This window comes from Schistocerca serialis, chromosome 11 (assembly GCF_023864345.2).
Source record: "Schistocerca serialis cubense isolate TAMUIC-IGC-003099 chromosome 11, iqSchSeri2.2, whole genome shotgun sequence".
Classification (NCBI taxonomy): domain Eukaryota; kingdom Metazoa; phylum Arthropoda; class Insecta; order Orthoptera; family Acrididae; genus Schistocerca; species Schistocerca serialis.
The window spans coordinates 202,736,249-202,763,985 of record NC_064648.1 but is presented as its reverse complement, the minus strand read 5'-3'; the positions used below and the strand labels follow the sequence as shown (position 1 = coordinate 202,763,985).

Sequence of the window (27,737 nt, the reverse complement as noted above, 5' to 3'; positions counted from 1 at the left end):
TGAAGTTGAGAATATTAGATTAGGAAATAAGACACTTAAAATAGTAAAGGAGTTTTGCTATTTGGGGAGCAAAATAACTGATGATGGTCGAAGTAGAGAGGATATAAAATGTAGACTGGCAATGGCAAGGAAAGCATTTCTGAAGAAGAGAAATTTGTTAACTTTGAGTATAGATTTAAGTGTCAGAAAGTCATTTCTGAAAGTATTTGTATGGAGTGTAGCCATGTATGGAAGTGAAACATGGACGGTAAATAGTTTGGACAAGAAGAGAATAGAAGCTTTCGAAATGTGGTGCTACAGAAGAATGCTGAAGATTAGATGGGTAGATCACATAACTAATGAGGAAGTATTGAATAGGATTGGGGAGAAGAGAAGCTTGTGGCACAACTTGACCAGTAGAAGGGATCGGTTGGTAGGACATGTTCTGAGGCATCAAGGGATCACCAATTTAGTATTGGAGGGCAGTGTGGAGGGTAAAAATCGTAGAGGGAGACCAAGAGATGAATACACTAAACAGATTCAGAAGGATGTAGGTTGCAGTAGGTACTGGGAGATGAAGAAGCTTGCACAGGATAGAGTAGCATGGAGAGCTGCATCAAACCAGTCTCAGGACTGAAGACCACAACAACAACAACAACAACGTTCCCACCTGGGTTTGCTGTCTAAGTTATCGGCCATTTTAGTGAACAGTGCTCCGGCTGTTGACCACGTTTTACTTTTTATCCATCGTAGCAATATGTTGAAGGCTATTTAAATTTTAGTTCTAGATCTCCGTTTCTGTATGGTGTCTTTCATAGCCCTTTTTCCACGTCTCTGTTTTTAGTTGTCTTCTCTTACATTAATCATTTTTAACTCCTCTCTGTCTTTGTGTTCTATAGCATTGAATTGGACCTGTGTGACCCCAGTTGTTTCTGCACCCGAAAACAAAAAAGGAAAAAAAACAAGCAAATCACTTATGCAACCACTTCTAGACTATTGCTCAAGTGTGTGGTACCCACACCAGATGGGACTAACGAAGGATATTGGACGTATACAGAGAAGGGCAGCACGAATGATTTGTTTATTCTGTGGGAGAGTGTCACAGAGATACTGAAGGAACAGACCTGGAAGACTCTTGAAGATAGACTTAAACTATCCCGAGGAAGTATATTAACAATGTTTCAAGAACGGGCTTTAAATGATGACTCTAGGAATATACAGGAATCCCATGCTTATTGCTCACATAGGCATGTGAAAATAAGATCAGAACAATTACTGCACACGCAGAGCCATTTAAACAATCATTCTTCCTGCACTCCATATGTGGATGTAACTGGCAGAGACCCTAATAACTGGCGCAATGGGACATACCTCTGCCATGCACCTCAGGGCTGTTTGCAGAGTATAGATGTAGATGTAGATGTATCATCTTCATGATAGCCAGTGTTCAGCTCTGGGCTTGACTCTTAGCGGCTGGTCAGATCTGATATCAATATTTGTAATGGTCTGTCTTCACTCACTTCCTCCATTGTACCATTCAGAGGTGTCAAGTGTGTTCATATTAGGAGGAGTAGAAGGGCGCATATGTGACCTTAGTTTGCATTTTAGGGTACCATCATGCTGTGTGCTCTAGCCCTATTTGTCTCATACAGTCAATTTATGGGCAGGGATGACCGCAATGTTGAGCACCCTAAAGAAGGAACAACATAACAAAAACAAATCACGACAGTTGTGTTTCTGGCCATGACTGTTGCAGTCGAGAAGCAATGCAACAACTGTGAACATATTGGAAGCAAAGCTAATCTTGTTCCTGGATGGTTGTTGCTATGCCAGCTCAGTAACTTTGTTATTGTGATCCTCGTATATGTAAAGGCTTCTGGTTTGTCCCACAATCTTATTAAATGACCCTTGTATGAAGTGGGCTTATAAACTGAAACCTAGTCATAAAATAATAATAAAGTTGGTGAAACAAGGCTGAAAAAATGTTTTGTTTGGTTAACACAATAAGCAGTGTTTCACTAAAAACCCACAGTTTAACCTGTTAATATTTTTTATTTGTTTTGGCATCTGAGCTGGCCTCACAGCTGTCAGCATACATATAAGATTTAACACATTAAAGAGAAGTATGGACGTTCAATTTCATACATTACATATCAAAAAATTGGAAGTGGACTTGTCTTCCAATGCAAAGGCACATAAAGGGCGATATATTCTGAAGTCTCAAGCAGAGCCATATGGTGGTACATATTGGCAAATTCCTAGTGATGGTGAACAGATACTGCAAGGGGTGCCTTGTAGCATTGTATCTGTTCGTGCAGCTAAGAAAGGTGGGAAGACATCACTCTGTCATAGAGGGCTGATTTTGCGAGCTCATCTACATTTTCTTTCCCAGATATTCCACAGTATGCTTTAACCCAGCATGTGGTAACTTCATGATTCTTATTTGTCACCTGTAACATCAGGCCTACTACAGTAGTAAAAGTTTATATGCCAACTAGCTGTGCAGATGACGAAGAAATTCAAGAAATGTATGATGAGATAAAAGAAATTATTCAGATATTGAAGGGAGACGAAAATTTAATAGTCATGGGTGACTGCAACTCGATAGTAGGAAATGGAAGAGAAGCAAACGTAGTAGGTGAATATGGATTGGGGGGGAGAAATGAAAGAGGAAGCAGTCTTGTAGAATTTTGCAAAGAGCATAACTTACTCATAGCTAACACTTGGTTCAAGAATCATAAAAGAAGGTTGTACACATGGTAGAAACCTGGAGATAGTGACAGGTTTCAGATAGATTATATAATGGTAAGACAGAGATTTAGGAACCAGGTTTTAAACTGTAAGACATTTCCAAGGGCGGATGTGGACTCTGACCACAATCTATTGGTTATGAACTGTAGATTAAAACTGAAGAAACTGCAAAAAGGTGCCAATTTAAGGAGATGGGACCTGGATAAACTGATTAAATCAGAGGTTGTACAGAGTTTCAGGGAGAGCAAAAGGAAACAATTGAAAAGGATGGGGGAAAGAAATACAGTAGAAGAAGAGATGAAGTAGTCAAGGTAGCAGAGGATCAAGTAGGTAAAAAGACGAGGGCTGGTAGAAATCCTTGGGTAACAGAAGAAATATTGAATTTAACTGATGAAAGGAGAAAATATAAAAATGCAGTAAATGAAGCAGGCAAAAAGGAATACAAACGTCTCAAAAATGAGATCGACAGGAAGTGCAAAATGGCTAAGCAGGCATGGCTAGAGGACAAATGTAAGGATGTAGAAGCTTGTCTCACTAGGGGAAAGATAGATACTACCTACCTTTGGAGAAAAGAGAACCACTTGCATGAATATCAAGAGCTCAGATGGACACCCAGTTCAAAGCAAAGAAGGGAAAGCAGAAAGGTGGAAGGAGTATGTAGAGGGTCTATACAGGGTGATGTACCTGAGGGCAATATTATGGAAATGGAAGAAGAAGTAGATGAAGGTGAAATGGGAGATACAATGCTGCGTGAAGAGTTTGACAGAGCACTGAAAGACCTAAGTCGAAACAAGGCCCCGGGAGTAGACAACATTCCATTAGAACTGCTGACGGCCTTGGGAGAGCCAGTCCTGACAAAACTCTACCATCTGGTGAGCAAAATGTATAAGACAGGCAAAATACCCTCAGACTTCAAGAAGAATAAAATAATTCCAATCCCAAAGAAAGCAGGTGTTGACAGATATGAAAATTATCGAACTATCAGTTTAATAAGTCACAGCTGCAAAATACTAATGCGAATTTTTTACAGACAAATGGAAAAACATAGAAGTCAGCTTCAGGGAAGATCAGTTTGGATTCTGCAGAAATGTTGGAACACGTGAGGCAATAGTGACCCTACAGCCTATCTTAGAAGCTAGATTAAGAAAAGGCAAACCTACGTTTCTAACATTTGTAGACTTAGAGAAAGCTCATGACAATGTTGACTGGAATACTCTCTTTCAAATTCTGAAGGTGGCAGGGGTAAAATAAAGTGACCGAAAGGCTATTTACAATTTGTACAGAAACCAGATGGCAGTTATAAGAGTCGAAGGACACGAAAGGGGAGCATTGGTTGGGAAGGGAGTGAGACAGGGTTGTAGCCTCTCCCCGGTGTTATTCAATCTGTATATTGAGCAAGCAGTAAATGAAACAAAAGAAAAATTCGGAGTAGGTATTAAAATCCATGGAGAAGAAATAAAAACTTTGAGGTTCGCTGATGACATTGTAATTCTGTCAGAGACAGCAAAGGACTTGGAAGAGCAGTTGAACGGAATGGACAGTGTCTTGAAGGGAGGATATAAGATGAACATCAACAAAAGCAAAACGAGTATAATGGAATGTAGTCGAATTAAGTCGGGTGAAGTTGAGAATATTAGATTAGGAAATAAGACACTTAAAATAGTAAAGGAGTTTTGCTATTTGGGGAGCAAAATAACTGATGATGGTCGAAGTAGAGAGGATATAAAATGTAGACTGGCAATGGCAAGGAAAGCATTTCTGAAGAAGAGAAATTTGTTAACTTTGAGTATAGATTTAAGTGTCAGAAAGTCATTTCTGAAAGTATTTGTATGGAGTGTAGCCATGTATGGAAGTGAAACATGGACGGTAAATAGTTTGGACAAGAAGAGAATAGAAGCTTTCGAAATGTGGTGCTACAGAAGAATGCTGAAGATTAGATGGGTAGATCACATAACTAATGAGGAAGTATTGAATAGGATTGGGGAGAAGAGAAGCTTGTGGCACAACTTGACCAGTAGAAGGGATCGGTTGGTAGGACATGTTCTGAGGCATCAAGGGATCACCAATTTAGTATTGGAGGGCAGTGTGGAGGGTAAAAATCGTAGAGGGAGACCAAGAGATGAATACACTAAACAGATTCAGAAGGATGTAGGCTGCAGTCAGTACTGGGAGATGATGAAGCTTGCTCAGGATAGAGTAGCATGCAGAGCTGCATCAAATCAGTCACAGGCCTGAAGACCACAACGACGACAACATCAGGCTCATAATGTCATTTTCTGTTGTGAGGTTGTATCTTGTTTTGTGCAGAATACATAATAGTTGCAGCACTGATCTGAAACTAGAAGGGGCCAAAGTATTACTTCATGTATTGAAGGGGTCGAATAGACAAAAGCTCAGCCGTCATAATCGTGACTTCCTCGGGGAGATTAAATTTCATTCCAATACGACTGCTGGTATTTCAGTAAGCACAACCACCTCCATCTTCATTACTTGAAGTCTTGGTGTACACGAATCATGCATTATGTTTGCAGAGAATTCCTTAAAAATGCAATTATATGAATATCTTGTTGAAAAGACACAAACATTCATCTTCAGCAACACATTTTCATTCTTCACACTGGATTGACAATGTGGACTTTTAGACGAAATCCAGAAGCCTGTGGACCAGTTAGTGCCAGTTCTGAGGTCGTGCTGCAATCTGGATACCGAGGAAGACAACTCACTGGGAAAGGAGGCCTCCATTTATTTATTTATCCATCGTGTTTTGTAGACCCGATAATGAAGAACCTTTAGTGCTGCAGTATGCGGTGTTACACATAGCTCCAGAACAGTGCTGTGTGTCCGTCCTTATACCTTACTAACGAATGATGCTTGAAACTTTATGAAAGTTATAAAATAAGGTGTTGAATGTAAGGTTATAAGTGTTGTGTGGGGTTGTTTTTCTTATTTGCATTGTCGTGTCATATCGAGTGTCCGTGCTTGTGTTCGAGGTGGAACAGTGACTGCAATAACTTTGCGAGAGGAACTGCGTGCCAGGACACTAGGCATACGAGCTCTGTTCATCACCGGCTTGTGTTGAAGCATTGTGTTGTCCGAAGAATAAATGCCCTTAGAGAACAATAGAAATAATCTCCGTAAAGCAAATGAATTGAACTGTCAATTTTCATTGTGTACTCTGTGTTTGTAAATAGTCTTTCTGGCTTTGAATATTGAAGAAAACTGTAAATCACTTTGAAGAATACACGAGAGATGTACGAAAAAATTAATATTCCCTTATTGAAGAAAAACAGAAATTGTTCTATGTCATTGCCTTCCAGGATATATAGCAGTATAAGCAGAAGTCCTGGATACTACAGCAAAGGCCACCTTCATCTAAGAAGAAAAGAAAACCAGAATGGTATTCAATCCCTGCTTACAGAAGTAAGTAGAAGCTCTTACTTTTAAATGTCATAAGAACACTATAGGAACCAGTCAAGGGACTCTTAGAAACCTTAGTAACAGTGAAGTTGCAGTATTTGTAAGACTTTATTACTTGTTAAAAATTATTAGTATTGATTGTAGTAAAACGTAATTACATTTCACCGATTTCTGGGTTCAGTTGACTAATAACAATTCTGATGTCGTGCCTACCTAAAAATAAGTATAATGTTGGCCATGACACCACTGTTGCTAAGTGTAACTCATATCGTGCTTACTAAAGAATTGCTGCCTGATCACAAAGTTGGCCATGTCATTACTGTGTGGACCTCACGTGTGGTAAAAAGTTGGCCAAAGCATGACTCCAGGCGTATAAAACCAACAGAAGGCTCAAAATAAACTATCGGTATACTGCTTTGTACTGTTTTTGCTTATGCCACCAAAATGTAGCTCAGTAAATTAGAAGGAAGTCCACTGTCTCAAACAGAGCTGAAGCCTCCTCAGTTAATTTTTTTTTTTTTTTGGCTCTTCTGTCATTTGAAAGGTTTTGATGTTTCAGGCCACAAATTCCTCTCCTGCAGCAACCAAATGTACAGGATGAGTCGAAAAGGGCCTTACAACTTTGAAACAATATAGAAATTTATTGAGATAACTTACAGATTTAATAGATGTATCGTTTTCTGGCAACCAAAGTTAGATTCATGTAGTGCGTCAGTACCTCATTCTGCCACTAGGAATGCCAGTATAGTGCACAGTTAAAATGTTGTATCAGATAGAGGATAATGAGACAGTCCTGAAAACAATACTCTTCAGTCAACATTTCATACCAATGGCACGGTGAAAACACCCTGGTGCAGGATACGAGGAAGCAAAGATACATATGCGACCCTGCAACATGTTCATGACAACCCCATAGTTAATGCGCTTTGTTATTGCGTTTTGTGCCCTTAGCAGACTGAAAGCGTATGACTATTTCTTCTTTGTGGAGACAGTTGTCACTGGTATTGTGTATCTGGATCTGCTCGAAAACTTTAATTCTCCACGTTGATGAAGATGACAGAGACGGGACGGTTTAACAACAGCAAGGCTTCCTCAATAATTGCTTCCAAGGTTGGTGGATTTCCTGTGAAGGGCCAATCGCACGACCAGCTCACTTCGCAGGAGAAACCCAGAGTCTTTACCCTAGTGCCACTTTAATAGTAGAAAACAGACATTTCAATCTCATTAAGTTAACAAATATATTTCAGACGAGAAACAAAGATTAACATCCATATCATATCTGATGAACTAATGTACGATTTCTGGGTGAAACATCTGTAAAAGGTGATAGTAATAACAGAATGCATTAGGTTCTATGGTGAATAGTAATTTTATTTAATAGTCTACCATAGGATGGAATAGAAACTCAGAAACATCACAATGAGTGACTACCTCTGCTGTACGGTCCACTGAAAATCTCAATTTCTACTGTCCTGGATATAGGTTTGATATCTTCCATTACAAAATATACTGATTTGCATTACACAGAGCAAAATACAGTGACACGCTATAGATGAATGCTGTGTGAAGAGGTATGGCACTGCACTTTGTTGCACTTAAGTGCAAGTAACATACCTTACACTTCCTCAAACATACATGTTTTATATGTACCAAACTCTTCAGACAGAAGTGCGCTGCAAACTGACCCTCATTCTGAAAAACCCTTTTTTCTAAAATCTTTTATCTCTTATACCATGCATTTGTGATGCTGGGGGTGGGAGTGCCGTCACTATCAACTTTTTGCAATTGTTCAGAAGTATCGTAGATCTGGGGCTGGACATCCCTCCCCCCCCCTCCTCATGCATTACCTACTCCCCCATGACAGCCGCCCCATCCCTATCATCCTCTGAAAAGTTAACCATTTTGTTTCCAACTCTCCAAAGACTTCTCCATGCCAAATGACCCTCACTTTGATTACTCCTTCTTACCCTATGTCGTGACCACTCCGATAGCACTGTCCACCACTTGCACCCAACATCCACTACTTGGATGAGTTACTCTCCTCAAATTTGAACACTCCTATCACACCACAAGTCATTGGCAATCCGTGCTCCTCACTTCATGTTCAGCAAGGTCTTCAGGACCATCCTCTCCAGTCACATCTATCATTATCTAACTCAACACCACTTCCACCCTCTTACCCAGTGTGATTTCCGACACTCCTCCTGTGCCGACGAATAGCTACTTAACCTTTCCTATCTCCTCCGCTTCCAACTAAACTCCCATTGCTCTGCTACTTTTTTTCCCCCTCAATCTCCAGAACGCCTGTGCGTGTGTTCCATCTCATTGCCCGTTCCTCTCCCATTGTCCCTCCTATGTCACAATTCATAATACCTATTCCTGAACCTTCTATCCCACCACAGGTGTGCCCCAGGGCTCCATCTGTTCTCCTCTCCTGTATCTCCTGTACTCCGCTGGCATGCCCAAACCACCCCAACCAGTCCATCTTCTTCAGTATGCTGAGAACACTGCCTTTCTTGCTCTCTATCCTCCCGTTCAACAGTCTCACGGCTCCCTCCAAACCAACCTAAACCAGTCACTGCTTGGTGAAATCCGTGACTCCTTTGAATCAATCCTTCCAAAATCCAGGCAATCATTGTGGGGCATACCATCCACTTCTTCTGGCTCCATGATTTCTACCTCACCATCTACAACCGCCCTATCCAACTTACCCCACCTTGGGTCTCACCCTTGACTGTCACACCTGACACCCCATCTCTTTATCATCCAACGAAAAGTCTGTGGTAGACTCCACCTCCTGACCAGCTGGACCTGGGGATTGCACCCTTCTACCAGCCTTCATACCTAAAAACCCCCGGTCTGTCCCATTTTGTGTTACACCAGTATTGCCTGGACCTCTCTCGCTCCTAAAATCTAAAAAGCAATCCAAATCACTGAATGCCATGCTCTCCGCCTCACTTTCCGTATCCGTCTCCTGTCCCCCACGAGGGCCTTCTATGAACTCATACCCTTCCGATATCTCCTCCTGTTCCTCGAACATATCCGAATCCCCTACACCGACCACCACCTCGCTCTCCGTCTCCTCCTGACGTCTCCCTTCCTCTCCACTCCCCACATCCTGCCACACCTCTACCTGTGTGTTCCACCTTCTATCCATCTCCACATCCTCCACCTCCTCTCCCAAAGAGACTTACATCATCTCTCTGTTCTGGATAATGTGCTTCGTCCTGATATTTACCCTTTCTTCCACCTCTGGCCATTATTTTACCCTCCCCTCCTCCCTAGTGCTCTCTCTCCTTCCCCACCCCATCCTCTGTTTCTCCCTCCTACCCCCCTGTCCTTTGCCCCTCCTTCCTCGGCTGCTCTCTCCCCACCCTCTCCACCTCCAGCCCTTGCTGTGCTACCGGTTTCCCCCATTCGTCCTTCTTGCCCCCCCCCCCCCCCCTTCTTCACCGACCCACGCCTTTCTTTCCTCTCTCCCTCCTCACTGATCTCCCCTCTCTTTCGCAGCTCCTTCCAATTTTAATCCAGTTACTTCGTCATGCAATGCTGCTCGCCGTGTGCAGTGTGTGTCGAGTGTCATCGTCCCGTGTGGTTCACATTACTGTAAACCACCATTTTTAATTATGCTCTTTGTGCCACCAGTGTCTGTGCTACATCTTCGTCGAGTGTCATTTTAATTATAGAAGTAATTTATGTAAATGTGCCTTATGAAAATACCCCCTTTTTTGTGAATTTTAACTTCCATTGTTCCCTTGTCATGTGTAAACATCGTTTATCCCCATTTTTTATGTATTCCCACGTGGCCTGGACTATAAAATAACAATAAAGGAGACAAAATCTCAATAGCATAACATAGTACACATATATAAATCAGAAACTTATAATGTATGCTGATGGCACAACAATCATTTGCGCAGCTGACACAAAGGAGGAGCTTGAGAAGGAAGCACTCCTGACTATTGAAAATGCAAATAACTATTTAACACAAAACAACCTGTTTTTGAATCAGTCTAAAACAATGAATGTAGTATTTCAGACCAAGCATAGTGAAAATTATAATATAAATGTTAATATAAATGGAAAGACTATTAAAGAAGTAACCAGCACAAATTTTCTAGGAACTATAATAGACAAACATTTGGCATGGGGGGAGCACATAGATGCACTGTGTAAAAAGATAAACAAACAGATCTTCATCATGCATAAAACAGCTAAGACTGTGGATGATAAAGTCCTCAGATCAATGTATTATGGACTTGTCTTCCCACATTTGTCTTATTCAGTTCATATATGGGGAAATGCACAAGCTGGCTACCTAAAAAGAATATTCACAGTTCAGAAAAGGGCAGTGAGATGCATTGAAAAATACCACCAAGACAGACCCGTAGGCAAGCTTTTGTACACTATAATATTATGACAGTATATTCACTGTACATATACCAAAGCATAATGGCGGTAAGGTCAAGTGATAAACACCTCCTAAATAAAGATGTACACAAACACGGTACGAGAAGAAATGAAAATTACTACATGATAAACAGAAATCTAAAACTGTCTATGACTGCCCCAGAAGAAGCAGGCAAAAGGTTTTTTAATAAACTCCCCAAAATCATTAAAAAAGAAACAGATCTAAAATGTTTTAAAAATTATTTGAAACGACATCTCACAGAGAAATGTATATACAGTTTGAGTGAATACTAAGATGGTGTTGAAATATATCATTACTGAAATGTTCCTTTAAAAATTATCATTTCTTAATGTTGTTTGGATTTTTGTGTACATATAATGTGAAACATGTAAAACCTTTGTATGATTATGGACTATTTCTGTTTAATTATTTGCTTCATTTATATATAATGAAATCAAGCTTGATGTTAATAGGCTATTGTGTGACACACCCAATACTCTCAGCTGGATTTTCAGCTGGAGTCCATGGGCAAAGAATAAATAAATAAATAAATAAAAACGGTTTTTTATGGTGATAACAATGGCTGTGCAACACTCTTCTGTTGGTATCATCTTGGTCTGGAGTCAAATAATTCTGGACATCAGTAAAATTACAAGCAGTGAATCTCATTATGATTGTTGTCATGAGAAGTGCAGAATCTTTTCAACTGCCCATTGCTATAATATTTATAACAAAAATTTATGTTAATTTGTAGAACAAAAAACATTTGTACATACGACTGATAATACCTTAACGTACAAAGTACATTATGTGTCTCAATAATACACTATGACTCCTTACTCATATCACATATGTAGGCCTACTAATTTACTTACATAACAGCTCTAAACTAAGTTCAAGGAAAGAAAATGTCGCTTACGTTAGTGTCTTATAGAAAGTGCTACACAACACAGAGAAATTAAAAAAAATCTGTAGGCCTACTATTGCCATTATATTTGCGTTTTCATGTTTCTTAAGCCTTTATAATCTTGGTCAATATCTCATTCCCTGTAAAGATACACAGAATGCATGTAAGCAAATGAGAAAATGGTGCTTATAGAACTGCACACTGCAAATGAAACTAGAACCTTACGTTCTTAGCCTGTTTAGTATACGTCACATAATCACTAGTTTCCCACTACTGTACACAAATAAAAACATCGATACTTTAATAATTTAGTCTTAGCATTACACAAATATGAAGCAATACCTGTGGATTGACGGCTGCAGCTTCTGGCCTGGAAAAGTACTGACGAAACCACAACACTGGGCATTATCCACCTCGAAATCTGCGAACATACACAACACTTACTATCTTAAACAAGCGACAGCACGAACAATGTAGCTGGAAACATTATGCGACTCGATTTTTACCTATTACGTACTTCAGACAGCGACAGAAGTCGAGTGTTTTGCCCAGCGGTGAGTCGTTCTGACATCTGTTGGCGATGCCAAGCAACACTGGTGCCTTGTGTAACTTTTTATTTTATTACACGACGAAGACGTGTAGAAGCAAATTAATGTTAACAACAAAATTTCCTTAGCTATATCAATTAATTATTTCCACTACATTAATAAAATAGCTATAAGCGCCCATATTTATTGTTATTTTACGGAGAGAATATTTCATACCTAGCAATTCTTGTGGGATATGTAGTGGTTATATACAGCACCAGCAATAGACGTAATTGGTTCTCACCGTCTATGGCCGTCCCATCGCCCTCACTCCCACCCTTAAGTACCTTGGCGTCACCCTCGACCGTCGCCTCTCCTGGACTCCCCATCTCCATGCAATCCAAGCCAAGGCACGTTCCCGACTCCGTCTCCTCAAGCTCCTTTCCGGCCGTACGTGGGGTCTGGACCCCTCCACCATCCTCCACACCTATAAATCCCTCATCCGCCCTATCCTTTGTTACGCCCATCCAGCGTGGATCTCCGCCCCCCCTACCTTTTATAAATCCCTCCAAATCCTTGAACGCCATGCTCTCCGCCTCGCCTATCGCATCCGTCTCCCCTCCCCCACGCGGATCCTGTATGATCTCATCCCCTTCCCCCACCTCCTCCTTTTCCTTGAAAGGATACGGATCCTGTACACCTCCCGTAAACTTGATCCTCCTCACCCGCTCGTATCCCCGATCCTCTCCCGTCCCCGCCCGCTGCCGCGCCTGTATTCCCACGTCCCGCCCGGTCTCCATCTCTCCACCCTCCTTACCCTCTCCCAAGGTGGCTTCCGCCAGCTCCCCCTCCCTGATGATGTCCTCCTCCCCTCCATCTACCCCTCCTTTCAACTTTGACCCTGCCCCACCACCCACTTCCGGTGTCCTTTCCTTTAGGCACCCTCCCTCCCTCCCTTCTCTTCCCTTCCCTCCCCTTCTCTTTCCTCTTCCCCCGTCGCCTCCCTCCACCCCTCTTCCCCACCGGGCTTCCCCTCGCCCTTCCTCCTTCCCCCCTTTCTCCCCTGCCCGTGGCATCTCTGCTCTCCCCTCTCCCACTCCCCTTCCTCCTCCTCCTCTCTTGGCAGGTCCCCGGACTCGCACACGCATAGTGAACATTCGCGCGCCGGAGATCATCGCCCTCGGTTTAATGTCTGTGCCGTCATGTTTGTGCATCAGTGTTTTTCGCCGTCCACGCTCCTTCATTCACATGTGTCGTCTAACTCGTCAGTGTTTGTGCATAGTGCCGACAGTTTTCTTGTTTGTTTCGTCGAGTGTGAACGGCTTCATGTTTTTTAATTATTGAATCTACTGTTTTTTAAGCCGCCGGTCTGTTACTTTTCTGTCTCCATTTCACTTTTATTGTACTACTTATGGCTGAAGAGCGGAGTACACTTTTCCGCTGCCAGCCCACCTTGTATGGGGTGTTCAAATTACAATAAAGAAAAAAAAAAAAAAAAAAAAAAAAATTAGACGTAATTGGTATTCATGATCAAAGCACATCTTTCAATTTTTGAACGGCGTGGAGCATGTGGGGTTGTGGTCCATGCCTTACTTACAAGTAAACATTTTTTAGCAAGTGTGTATTGCGATTTGCGTACGAAAATTTATGATGAACGCCGTGTATATTACGAATTTACTGTCACGTGTTTTCGAATGTACGGATGAAGTTTCTCTATCGATCTATCTGTATCCATTGTCTTACATACATGTACCGTCCTATTCCTATTCATTTCACGCAAAGCTGTAATTACTCCTACCACCCCAGTCTGCTCCCTGACCCATGCCTTTTTCCTGTCTTCCTCAGTAATTCACAATCTATGTCCACATAGTTCTCAAACCAACCCTCAGACTTCCTATAGCTCTCACGCATTTGAAATTCACGGCATTGTCTCATTGCTAATAGTCCAAACTGCTAATTGCTGTACTTCTAAACATACCGTTCGCAAAGATTGGCAGTTTGGTTTTGAAAACATTCATCAGTTTACAGTATAGCAGCCCAGTCATCTTCAGTTAGCATAAATAAATAAAAACAGCCTTATCCTCTATGACTTCCATCAATTTGTGCATTGTACATTGCCTTTGGTCTCGGTGAAACTGCATTACAAGCATACTTTCAAACTTACTACCTTAGGTTCATACCTCGATTTCCATGGTTTTTTTGTGCTCTAGATTGCAAACAACACAATGGAAAGGAAGCTGCTTGGCATAAAATTATTTCGCCTGTTTTGACTCACCGAATGAAACTCGCTGTCAGTTAATGGTGTCAAATGAAATTTATTTCTATTTTCACTCGAACTGGTTGGAGTCAGTCTTCCCTCGCTCCAGCTGTGATGACAAGAAGGTAATTTTTATATTACTATTATTTATTATTCAGTCATAGCAGTGCGGCCGTCGCGTTTAGCAGTGAAGACCCAGGCGCTAAGAACAACGCAAGAGGTGTAATGGTGGGGACACTCCACCGTCTCCACGTAGTGAAAGGGAGGGACGCGAGAGGGCAGCAGCTGCTAACAGTTGCAAGCACCATAGCCCCACGTAGTAAGGGCAGCGGCCGACAGAGGGCAAGCGCGTGGTGCAGAGCTGACTGAGTCCTGCACGTTCCTGCTAGCCTGGACCTACACTTCACAGTGCGACGTCCCGATGAAATGGGAGAGAAAAGCAAGCGTCCGGACGATAAATGAACGGAATTGTTTTTCGTTGTGTTGCCTTCACGACTGCAAGCATTTAACAGAAATCTGTTAGAGATTTTATCCCATTAATAAAAAAACACATAAAGGTCTGGAACAATGAAGTATGTACTTATTAACACCCAGCCACAAACAATTTCTTATTTTTCAGTAATGTGGGTAGAATGGGGAAGGCGAGCGATCTATCAGAGTTTGATCGAGGGTCAGCATGAGCATTTTGGAAACTGCTCGACATGTCGTGTGTTGGAGGAGTGCTCTGGTATATGTCTTCAACACGTGGCAAACTCAAGGTGAAACCATACCCAGACGCCATGGAGTTAAATGGCCACCCCCCATTACAAATGTCGGACTTTTAAGGCTGGACAGACTGGTAAAACAGGATAGGTGGCGAAACGTGGCAGAACTAAAATCTGACTTTAGTGCCAGCAGAGTACAAGTGTGTCTGAACGCAGAGTGGACCAAACTAATACTCCCAATGACGAGCCTCCGCAGTCGTCGACCCGTGCACGTGCCAATGTTAACGCCACGACATTGGCAACTACGATAGAAATGGGCACGTGAGCATCGGGACTGGACATTGGTGCAGTGGCTGAGCATTACACGATCTGACAAATTACAATACATTCCTCATCGTGCCAGTGACATGGCGGGAATCTGTCACCTTACAGGGGAAGAGTTCCTCGACACGTGTAGTGCTGGATGGAGACGAGCTGGTGGCAGCTCCTTTAAGCTCTAGGGAACATTCACTCAAGCAGCCGTGGGTCCAGTGGAGCTCGTGCAAGGCACCTCGATGGCCGAGGGGGTACCTTCACACTCGTTGCAGACCACATACACCCCTTCGCGGCAATCGTGTTTCCCGTCAACCGTGCCATTTTTCAACAAGGTAGTGTGCTACGTCACAAGATCAGGAGTGTGACAAAGTGGTTCAGGGAATACAGCGGCGCGTTCCAATTGATGTGGTGGCTCCCATCTCGCCAGATCTGAACCCGGCTGAATGCATCTGGGACGTGACTGAACGTGTCATCAGATCTCATCCCCCACCCCCGTCTCCCCTCCTGGTAACCTTTGGGTTCAAATGGTTCAAATGGCTCTGAGCACTATGCGACTTGACTTCTGAGGTCATCAGTCGCCTAGAACTTAGAACTAATTAAACCTAACTAACCTAAGGACATCACACACATCCATGCCCGAGGCAGGATTCGAACCTGCAACTGGAGTGGTCTGTCGGCTCCAGACTGTAGTGCCTAAAACAGTGCAGCCATTCCAGCCGGCGGAACCTTTGGGAATCTGGAGACTTGTGTGTGCAGATTTGATGCCACCTCCCTCCAGTGACCTACCAGGGCCTCATTGCTTCCATCCCATGACAGGTTCCCGCTGTTTTCCGTCCCAAAGGTGGACATTCTGGCTACCAGGTAGGTGGTATTATATTCTGGCTGGTCAGCTTATTCATGTCATTAACACTGCGAGATCACAGATTAATATAAGTCAGTGCAAGATATGCCATTGCAAATGTAATGCTCGTACATTAACAACTGATGTAACTTTCAGGATGTTGAATGGAAGCACGATTGTCTTGCAACGATACCATATGTCAGTTTGTGCCTGTTGCACTTGGTCGGTCAGTACAGGGATGGTTAATGCTGTTTGTACATGATGCCGGAATTGTCGTCCGAAATGTGCTCAACTGCAGACAGATCTTGTTATCGAGAATGTTGTGTTACAACAACGGTATGTGGACACGTGTTGTAGTGTTGGAAAACGTCCTGGAATGCAGTCCACCAATGGCAGCACAGCAAACGGAATCACTAGACTGACATAATATTTTGCAGTCAGGGTGCCTGGGGTAAGAGGGAGAGTGCTCCTGCTGTCATAAGAAATCTAGCACACAGACACACTGGTTGCAGACGCCCGACTGTCCTCCTCATAACAAACAAGTGGCTATCGCTGGCCCCGAGGCACAGCTGGCCTCCATCGAGAACACAACAGAACTCCACCCCGCCTTCGAATGAGTTTTCACTCTACACCACTCGCGTCAAAATTGGCGGTGGTTTAGGGTCAGTGGAATACACACTATTGTCAGCTAGCACGGTGATACTGCTCCAAAATGTGTCCACTTGCGGGTTCGGCTCTCACATCCATCTTTTTGCACCAAAAGAGCTGTCTACTGCTGATGTCCACCAGTTCACCTCTGTCTATGCGGAAGGCTGAATGAGCATTCAAATGGTTCAATGCTGGCTTGGAAAATTCAGCTGTGAAGTCTTCCTGCAGTCTCCATATTCACCAGATATTGTCCCAAGTGAGTTTTATGTGTTCCACCCCTTCAAAGGTCATTTTGGAGGGAAACCCTTCAGAGCCAACACTGAAATCTGAAGTCACATCACCAGTGAACAGGAGCACAGGACTCGACCCAGCATACCACTGGTTCGTGTCACGTTACCAAAAATGGTGATAGAAAAATGACAATTATATAGAAAAGTTGCAGATGCTTTCCATTATATCAGTAAAATTGTTTCAACATGACAAAATTAGTAAGGTTTTTTTATATAAAACAGGGAAACTTACTTACTGGATGCCCCTTGTGGTACACCACTGATTCCAAAGTATGATCAACTGTGCACTAAAAAAATGGGTTATAAGCCAAAACCTAGGTCATACAATAATAATAAAGTTTGTTAAAGAATGCTAACAAGTTTCATTCAGTTAATAATAATCTCTGTATATAAAAGGCAATGTCATGACTAACTAACTAACTAACTAACTAACTAACTGCTCATTGCCCAGTCCAAACTGCTAAGGGTACAAAAATGAAGAGGATGTTGATCTTTTACTGTAGGCACTGTTTAAGAAGGGACTGTCAAAAATTCCACTCTAAGGAGGTGAAATAGTGGATGAAAGCATTTTTAAAGTATGTCACTGTTAAAGGATTTTTCCGCCCCATGAACCATGGACCTTGCCGTTCGTGGTGAGGCTTGCGTGCCTCAGCGATACAGATGGCCGTACCGTAGGTGCAACCACAGCGGACGGGTATCTGTTGAGAGGCCAGACAAATGTGTGGTTCCTGAAGAGGGGCAGCAGCCTTTTCAGTAGTTGCAAGGGCAACAGTCTGGATGATTGACTGATCTGGCCTTGTAACACCAACCAAAACGGCCTCGCTGTGCTGGTACTGCGAATGGGTGAAAGCAAGGGGAAACTATGGCCGCAATTTTTCCCGAGGGCATGCAGCTTTACTGTATGATTAAATGATGATGGCGTCCTTTTGGGCAAAGTATTCTGGAGGTAAAATACTCCCCCATTTGGATTTCTGGGCGGGGACTACTCAAGAGGACGTCGTTATCAGGAGAAAGAGAAATGGCATTCTGCGGATCGTAGCATGGAATGTCAGATCCCTTAATCGGGCAGGTAGGTTTCTGCGGATCGTAGCGTGGAATGTCAGATCCCTTAATCAGGCAGGTAGGTTTCTGCGGATCGTAGCGTGGAATGTTAGATCCCTTAATCGGGCAGGTAGGTTAGAAAACTTAGAAAGGGAAATGGATAGGTTAAAGTTAGATATAGTGGGAAGTAGTGAAGTTCAGTGGCAGGAGGAACAAGACTTTTGGTCAGGTGAATACAGGGTTATAAATACAAAATCAAATAGTGGTAATGCAGGAGTAGATTTAATAATGAATAAAAAAATAGGAGTGCGGGTAAGCTACTACAAACAGCATAGTGAACGCATTATCGTGGCCAAGATAGATACGAAGCCCACACCCACTACAACAGTACAAGTTTATATGCCAACTAGCTCTGCAGATGATGAAGAAATTGATGAATTGTATGATGAGATAAAAGAAATTATTCAGGTAGTGAAGGGAGACGAAAATTTAATAGTCATGGGTGACTGGAATTCGAGAGTAGGAAAAGGGAGAGAAGGAAACATAGTAGGTGAATATGGATTGGGGAAAAGAAATGAAAGAGGAAGCCGTCTGGTAAAATTTTGCACAGAGCAAAACTTAATCATAGCTAACACTTGGTTCAAGGTTGGTTGGTTTAAGGATTAAAGGGACCAAACTGCAGAGGTCATCAGTCCCTTTTTCCAAAATACTAAAAATACCCACAGAGAATAAAAAATGTTCAACAGAATAGGAGACAGACGACACAGAACAAAAGAAACATAGACAAGGACCAGACAAAACGAAATAAAATCACACGGAGTGTGACGGTGGTTGGCCGACCATAGGAACAAAAAAAAGGGAAAAGCTAACAACCGAAAACACATTAAAAACTTAGTTTAAAACCGTAGGCCAAAGGCCAGAATCAACACGAAACAATAAAGTAAAACAGAAACACTCAGATTAAAGAATAAAAACTCCCTGCCCTAATAAAACGTAAAACTAAGGCAGCCATAACAGGGTCATCAGATAAAACGGCAGGGAGCATAGCAGGCAGCGCAAATGGAGGCAGGCCAACAGAATGTGGGCCACTGTCAAAGCCGCCCCGCAGCGACATACAGGAGGGTCCTCCCGGCGCAGTAAATAACTGTGTGTTAGCCAGGAGTGGCCAATGCGGAGCCGACAAAGGACGACTGAGTTCCTGCGGTTGGCTCGCATGGATGACCGCCACACAGTCATTGTCTCCTTAATGGCACGGAGTTTATTGGGCGTGATCCGATCGTGCCATTCAGCGTCCCAAAGCGCAAAAACTTTTCGGCGGAGGACTGCCTGCAAATCAGTCTCTGGGAGGCCAACATCCACAGATGGTTTACGCGTGGCCTCTTTCGCCAGGCGGTCAACATGTTCATTGCCCGGGATACCGACATGACCGGGGCTCCACACAAAGACCACAGAGCGGCCGCAACGCGCAAGAGTATGCAGGGACTCATGGATAGCCATCACCAGACGAGAATGAGGAAAACACTGGTCGAGAGCTCGTAAACCGCTCAGGGAATCGCTACAGATAACGAAGGACTCACCTGAGCAGGAGCGGATATACTCTAGGGCTCGAAAGATGGCGACTAGCTCAGCAGTGTAAACGCTGCAGCCAGCCGCCAAGGACCGTTGTTCGGAATGGTCCCCTAGAGTTAGTGCATACCCGACACGACCAGCAACCATCGAACCGTCGGTGTAAACAATTCCAGAGCCCTGATACGTGGCCAGGATGGAATAAAAGCGGCGGCGGAAGGCCTCTGGAGGGACCGAGTCCTTCAAGCCCTGTGCCAAGTCGAGCCGAAGGCAAGGGCAAGGAACACACCACGGGGGCGTACGCAGAGGCGCCTGGAAAGGGAAAAACCAAGCCCGGTCCGGCAGATGGACGACCGACTGCGGGAACAGGACACGGTAATTTGGATGCCCGGGCAAGCTAAAAACATGGGCAGCATAAGCAGCCAGTAATTGTTGGCGTCGCACCCGCAGTGGAGGAACACCTGCCTCAACAAGGATGCTGTCCACATGGCTGGTGCGGAAGGCACCAGTGGCAAGTCGGATCCCGCTGTGTAGTATTGGGTCCAGCACTCGCAACGCAGAGGGGGATGCTGAGCCATAAGCCAAACTCCCATAATCCAGACGGGATTGGATTAATGCCTGGTAGAGCCGCAACAGGGTAAATCGGTCGGCGCCCCAGCGGGTGTGGCTCAAGCATCTCAGAGCGTTTAGATGCCGCCAACACGCCCGTTTAAGCTGCCGGATATGAGGCAGCCAAGTCAACCGGGCATCGAAAACCACCCCCAAAAACCTGTGTGATTCCACCACTGAAAGAAGTTCGCCGGCAAGATAAAGCCGCGGCTCCGGGTGGACAGTGCGTCGCCGGCAGAAATGCAAGACGCAGGACTTGGCTGCCGAAAACTGGAACCCACGAGCTACAGCCCAAGATTGCTCCTTGCAGATAGCACCCTGTAGCTGACGTTCAACAGCTGCAATGCCAGTAGAGCTGTAATAAAGGCAGAAGTCGTCAGCATACAGGGAAGCAGAGACAGAATTTCCCATGGCCGGAGTGAGCCCGTTAATGGCTATTAAAAACAGGCAGACACTTAAAACAGAACCCTGTGGCACACCGTTCTCCTGGACGTGGGTGGAACAACATGAGGCTGCGACTTGCACGCGGAAGGTACGATACAACAGAAAATTTCTGATAAAGATTGGTAGAGGGCCCCGAAGACTCCATCCATGAAGCGTAGAAAGGATGTGATCACGCCATGTCGTATTGTACGCCTTCCGCATGTCGAAAAAGACAGCGACCAGGTGCTGACGGCCGGCAAAGGCAGTACGGATGGCCGACTCCAGGCTCACCAGATTGTCGGCGGCGGAGCGGCCTTTACGGAACCCACCCTGAGATGGAGCCAGAAGGCCCCGAGACTCCAGTACCCAAGTCAAGCGCCGGCTCACCATCCGTTCGAGAAGCTTGCAAAGAACGTTGGTGAGGCTAATGGGGCGGTAGCTGTCCACCTCCAATGGGGTCTTGCCTGGTTTCAGAATGGGGATAACGATACTTGCCCGCCACTGCGACGGAAACTCACCCTCGATCCAAATACGGTTGTAAAGGTCGAGGAGCCGTCGCTGGCAGTCCACTGAGAGGTGTTTCAGCATATGGCAGTGGATGCTATCTGGTCCAGGAGCGGTATCAGGACAAGCGGCAAGGGCACTGCGGAATTCCCACTCACTGAATGGAACATTGTACGATTCTGAATCGTGGGTGCAAAACGAAAGGCTCCGACGTTCCATCCGCTCTTTAATGGAGCAGAAGGCCAGGGGGAAATTCGCAGAAGCGGAACTCATAGCATAATGCTCTGCCAAGCGGCTTGCAATGACGTCGGAGTCTGTACAAACTGCTCCATTCAGTGAGAGCGCAGGGACGCCGACAGGTGGCCGATAGCCGTAGACGCGTCGAATCTTGGCCCAGACCTGCGACGGAGTGACATGGAGGCCAATGGTGGACACGTATCGCTCCCAGCACTCCTGCTTGCTTTGGTGGATAAGGCGGCGGGCCCGCGCACGCAGCCGTTTGAAGGTGATGAGGTGTTCAATGCAGGGATGTCGCTTGTGACGCTGTAGCGCCCGCCGGCGATCTGTAATCGCTGCAGCGATCTCAGGCGACCACCAAGGCACAGTCCGCCGCCGAGGGGACCCAGAGGAGCGGGGAATGGCAGATTCGGCGGCAGTAACGATGCCGGTGGTGACCGATTGAACCACCGCATCAATGTCGTCATTAGAGAGAGGCTCAAGAGCGGCAGTGGAGGAGAACAAGTTCCAGTCAGCCTTATTCATAGCCCATCTGCTAGGGCGCCCAGAAGAGTGACGCTGTGGTAGTGACAGAAAGATCGGAAAGTGGTCACTACCACACAGGTCGTCATGCGCACTCCATTGGACAGACGGTAAGAGGCTAGGGCTACAGATCGAAAGGTCAATGGCGGAGTATGTGCCATGCACCACACTGAAGTGTGTGAAGGCACCATCATTTAAAATCGAGAGATCGAGCTGCGACAATAAATGCTCAACGATGGCGCCTCGACCTGTTGCCACTGACCCACCCCACAGAGGGTTATGGGCGTTGAAGTCGCCCAATAGCAAGAAAGGTGGCGGCAATTGGGCGACCAGTGCAGCCAGGACATGCTGCGAGACATCACCATCCGGTGGAAGGTAAAGACTGCAGACGGTAACAGCCTGTGGCGTCCACACCCGAACAGCAACAGCCTCTAAAGGTGTTTGGAGAGGGACAGACTCGCTGTGCAGAGTTTGAAGGACATAGAGGCAGACGCCACCCAACACCCTTTCATATGCTGCCCGGCTCTTATAATAACCTTGATAGCCACGGAGGGCGGGGGTTCGCATCGCTGGAAACCAAGTTTCCTGAAGAGCAATGCAGAAGAAAGGGTGAAGGCTGATAAGTTGTTGGAGCTCAGCTAGATGGTGGAAAAAACCGCCGCAGTTCCACTGGAGGATGATGATGTCCATGGCTGAGAAAGGCGTGAAAGGACTGGGAAGGCAATTTACGCCGCTTGTTCACTCACCGCCACCGATTCAGTACCCGTACTAGAGGCATCCATGGCGTCTGAGGGACCAGCGAGATCAAGGTCCTCAGCGGACGCTAGAATCTCGACTTCATCCTCAGACGCAGAGCGCGAAAGGTGCGGTGGGGTTGGTGCCACCGCAAGTTCTTTGGCCTTAGAGGTCTTTCTCTTGGACTTCTCTCGCTGAACCTTGGGTTTCACCGGCTGGGAAGGCTTCACCAATTCAGTCTCCGGGACAGAGGAGGATTGTGAAGCCCTACGGCCAGCCGCTGGCGAGGACTTATGCCACTGGCGGCCGTCATCCTTCCCGCTGGTGGAATCCTGGGAAGGGAGGGTCCCAAGGGAACTCTTACGGGCGAGAGTAGCTGAAGAAGTTAGACGCTTCTCCGGCTGAGAAGTGGGGACGGACGTTCCCGACGGGTGTGAGGAGGTTGCTCCTGAGGTAGGTGGTGCAGGAGCAACCGGTTGGGTAGAGCCCCCCACGGGCAAGGGGGCAGGAGGAGTCTTACTGCTTATCGAGCTGGCTGGAAGTCTCGAAACTGATGGGGCTAGCACAGTTGTTGTAGCAGCTGCATAAGAAGATGTCATTCGCACAGGATGGAGTCTGTCATATTTCCTTTTGGCCTCAGTATAGGTCAGCTGGTCCAGGGTCTTATATTCCATGATTTTGCGCTCTTTCTGAAAGACTTTGCAGTCAGGCGAGCAAGGGGAATGATGCTCTCCGCAGTTGACACAGATGGGAGGCGGGGCACATGGAGTATCGGGATGAGATTGGCGTCCACAATCTCGACATGTGAGGCTAGAAGTACAGCGAGAGGACATATGCCCGAACTTCCAGCACTTAAAGCACCGCATCGGGGGAGGGATGTAGGGCTTGACGTCACAACGGTAGACCATCACCTTGACCTTCTCCGGTAACGTATCACCCTCGAAGGCCAAGATGAAGGCACCGGTAGCAACCTGATTGTCCTTCGGACCCCGATGAACGCGCCGGACGAAATGAACACCTCTACGCTCTAAGTTGGCGCGCAGCTCTTCGTCAGACTGCAAAAGTAGGTCCCTATGGAAAATAACACCCTGGACCATATTTAAACTCTTATGTGGTGTGATGGTAACGTGAACATCCCCCAACTTGTCACAAGCAAGTAACCTGCGTGACTGGGCGGAGGATGCCGTTTGTATCAGTACTGACCCAGAGCGCATTTTGGACAAGCCCTCCACCTCCCCAAACTTGTCCTCTAAATGCTCGACGAAGAACTGAGGCTTTGTGGATAGAAAAGACTCCCCATCAGCTCTCGTGCAGACTAAGAATTGGGGCGAATAACTATTACCTCCATCCTGAGACTTACGCTCCTCCCACGGCATGGCCAGAGAGGGGAACGTTTTCGGATCGTACTTTTGAGCATTAAATTGAGCCCGAGAACGCTTAGAGACTGCTGGCGGCTGGCCGCCAGCGAGAGATGATGTACCACGCTTCATTGCGGGTCATCCGCCCTGATGCCACCTACTCCGACCAAGGGCCCTCCCCACGGGCGCTACCCAGCCGCAGCAATAGCCACCTGGCAGGATGTCCATTGCCGGGAGTCCTGATGCCCCAGGGAGACGGGCATCTACTCCTTGGCATACGTGGGGAGTTAACGGCGCAGGCATCAGTAGAGCGATCCCTGTGTTGTCAGGGGGCTACAACCAATAGGGTACATGGCGGCCCCACCACAACGGACTGGCTACCGTGCTGGATCTTAGGTGCAAAAATGTCCAAGGTCGTCATCGCAGTTAAAAGCAACACTGCAGAGTGCAGTGTGGTAATCGCACCCGGTGACGTATCCCCGCCCAAGAGACGGAAAACGAGCGGTACACCATTGCAACGACGAAAAAGTTGGCTAAAGGTCTCAATGCACGACGGATACAGTGCACCATGTAAGGCACCCTTCCCCAATTGGCTCGTTCTTTGGAATAATTTAGAAAGATGGAGGTCAAACCCGAGAGGGGACCATCACATAAGGCTGAAACATTTGAGACTCCTTTTAGTCACCTCTTACGACAGGCAGGAATACCGCGGGCCTATTCTGATCCCCGAACCCGCAGGGGGCCTTGGTTCAAGAATCATAAAAGAAGGTTGTATACATGGAAGAATCCTGGAAATACTAGAAGGTATGAGATAGATTATATAATGGTAAGACAGAGATTTAGGAACTAGGTATTAAATTGTAAGACATTTCCAGGTGCAGATGTGGACTCTGACCACAATCTATTGGTTATGAGCTGTAGGTTAAAACTGAAGAAACTGAAAAGGTTAGAATTTAAGGAGATGGGATCTGGACAAACTGATTAAACCAGAGGTTGTACAGAGTTTCAGGGAGAGCATAAGGCAACAATTGACAAGAATGGGGGAAAGAAATACAGTAGAAGAAGAATGGATAGCTCGGAGGGATGAAGTAGTGAAGGCAGCGGAGGATCAAGTAGGTAAAAAGACGAGGGCTAGTAGAAATCCTTGGGTAACAGGAGAAATATTGAATTTAATTGATGAAAGGAGAAAATATAAAAATGCAGTAAATGAAGCAGGCAAAAATGAATACAAACGTCTCAAAAATGAGATCGACAGGAAGTGCAAAATGGCTAAGCAGGGATAGCTAGAGGACAAATGTAAGGATATACGGGCTTATCTCACTAGAGGCAAGATAGATACTGCCTACAGGAAAATTAAAGAGACCTTTGGAGAAAAGAGAACCACTTGTATGAATATCAAGAGCTCGAATGGAAACCCAATTCTAAACAAAAAGGGAAAGCAGAAAGGTGGAAGGAGTATATAGAGGATCTATACAAGAGCGATGTACTTGAGGACAATATTGAGTATATAGAGGGTCTATATAAGGGCGATGTACTTGAGGACAATATTGAGGACAATATAAATGGAAGAGAATGTAGAAGAGGATGAAATGGGAGATACAATACTGCGTGAAGAGTTTGCCAGAGCACTGAAAGACCTGAGTTGAAACAAGGCACCGGGAGTAGACAACATTCCATTAGAACTACTGACAGCCTTGGGAGAGCCAGTCCTGACAAAACTCTACCATACGGTGGGCAAGATATATGAGACAGGCGAAATACCCTCAGACTTCAAGAAGAATATAATAATTCCAACCCCAAAGAAAGCAGGTGTTGACAGATGTGAAAATTACCGAACAATCGGTTTAATAAGCCACAGCTGCAAAATACTAACGTGAATTCTTTACAGACGAATGGAAAAACTAGTAGAAGCCAACCTTGGGGAAGATCAGTTTGGATTCCGTAGAAATATTGGAACACGTGAGGCAATACTGACACTACAACTTATCTTAAAAGAAAGATTAATGAAAGGCAAACCTACGTTTCTAGCATTTGTAGACTTAGAGAAAGCTTTTGACAATGTTGACTGGAATACTCTCTTTCAAATTCTAAAGGTGGCAGGGGTAAAATACACGGAGCGAAAGGCTATTTACAATTTGTACAGAAAGAAGATGGCAGTTATAAGGGTCGAGGGACATGAAAGGGAAGCAGCTGTTGGGAAGGGACTGAGACAGGGTTGTAGCCTCTCCCCGATGTTGTTCAATCTGTATATTGAGCAAGCAGTAAATGAAACAAAAGAAAAACTCAGAGTAGGTATTAAAATCCATGGAGAAGAAATAAAAACTTTCAGGTTCGCCAATGACATTGTAATTCTGTCAGAGACAGCAAAGGACTTGCAAGAGCAGTTGAATGGAATGGACAGTGTCTTGAAAGGAGGATATAAGATGAACATCAACAAAAGCAAAATGAGGATAATGGAATGTAGTCGAATTAAGTCGGGTGATGCTGAGGGAATTATATTAGGAAATGAGACACTTAAAGTAGTAAAGGAGTTTTGGTATTTGGGAAGCAAAATAACTGATGATGGTCGAAGTAGAGAGTATATAAAATGTAGACTGGCAATGGCAAGAAAAGCATTTCTGAAGAAGAGAAATTTGTTAACATCGAGTATAGATTTAAATGTCAGGAAGTCGTTTCTGAAAGTATTTGTATGGAGTGTAGCCATGTATGTAAGTGAAACACGGACAATAAATAGTTTGGACAAGAAGAGAAGCTTTCGAAATGTGGTGTTACAGAAGAATGCTGAAGATTAGATGGGTAGATCACACAACTAATGAGGAGGTATTGAACAGAATTGGGGCGAACAGGAGTTTGTGGCACAACTTGACAAGAAGAAGAGACTGGTTGGTATGACATGTTCTGAGGCATCAGGGGATCACAAATTTAGCATTGGAGGGCAGTGTGGAGGGTAAAAATCGTAGAGGGAGACCAAAAGATGAATATACTAAGCAGATTCAGAAGGATGTAGGCTGCAGTAAGTACTGGGAGATGAAGAAGCTTGCACAGGATAGAGTAGCATGGAGAGCTGCATCAAACCAGTCTCAGGACTGAAGACCACAACAACAAGGGATTTTTGAAGCTAAGACTATGAAAACTGACATTTGATTTCTCTGTTGGAAAATAAAAAACTCGTGTTCCAACTCTTGGGAATTCAACCACTACGGGGGTAAAATAGTGGGTGAAAGTTATTTTTGAAAATAAATAACCACTAACAGATTTTTAAGGCTACATCTATGACAACTGGTTAGAAATTAAAAAAATAAATTTTTCAGTGTTTCTGGAAATTTAACTCCTTAGGGAATGCAACAGGGGGTGAATATTTTTAAGAAAATATTTTGTTACAATAAAAAAATACAAAGTCAGTTTTATGAAAATTGGTACTTCAATTCTCAGTTAGATGTTAGTAAATATCTGCTAGTGAATTATAAATGCTACAGATATACGTCCACAACAAAGTAAAAGGCACGATTAACAAAAACTTTGGACTCCAGCTACCAGAATCACTTTTTGGTCACCATTACATTCAGAAAAGAGCATGCTTATATGGCCTTCATTAGTGTGGAAAGAAAGCTTAGAAATTGTTGCAATTTCTGAACAATAAAAAAATCTGATTAAATAAAAACTAAAATTCTCTGCAGACCATACAGTCTATAAGG

The 27,737-nt window shown here is 44.6% G+C and overlaps 1 long non-coding RNA gene across 1 annotated transcript in view; it reads right to left on the bottom strand.

Moving 5' to 3' along the window:
- LOC126426997 (uncharacterized) overlaps window positions 1-27,737 on the bottom strand; it is a 60,234-nt gene that overhangs the window by 17,585 nt on the left and 14,912 nt on the right. The window contains exon 3 of the long non-coding RNA XR_007576480.1: window positions 11,808-11,886. This is a non-coding gene — a long non-coding RNA (uncharacterized LOC126426997). The remainder of the gene's footprint in view (window positions 1-11,807; window positions 11,887-27,737) is intronic.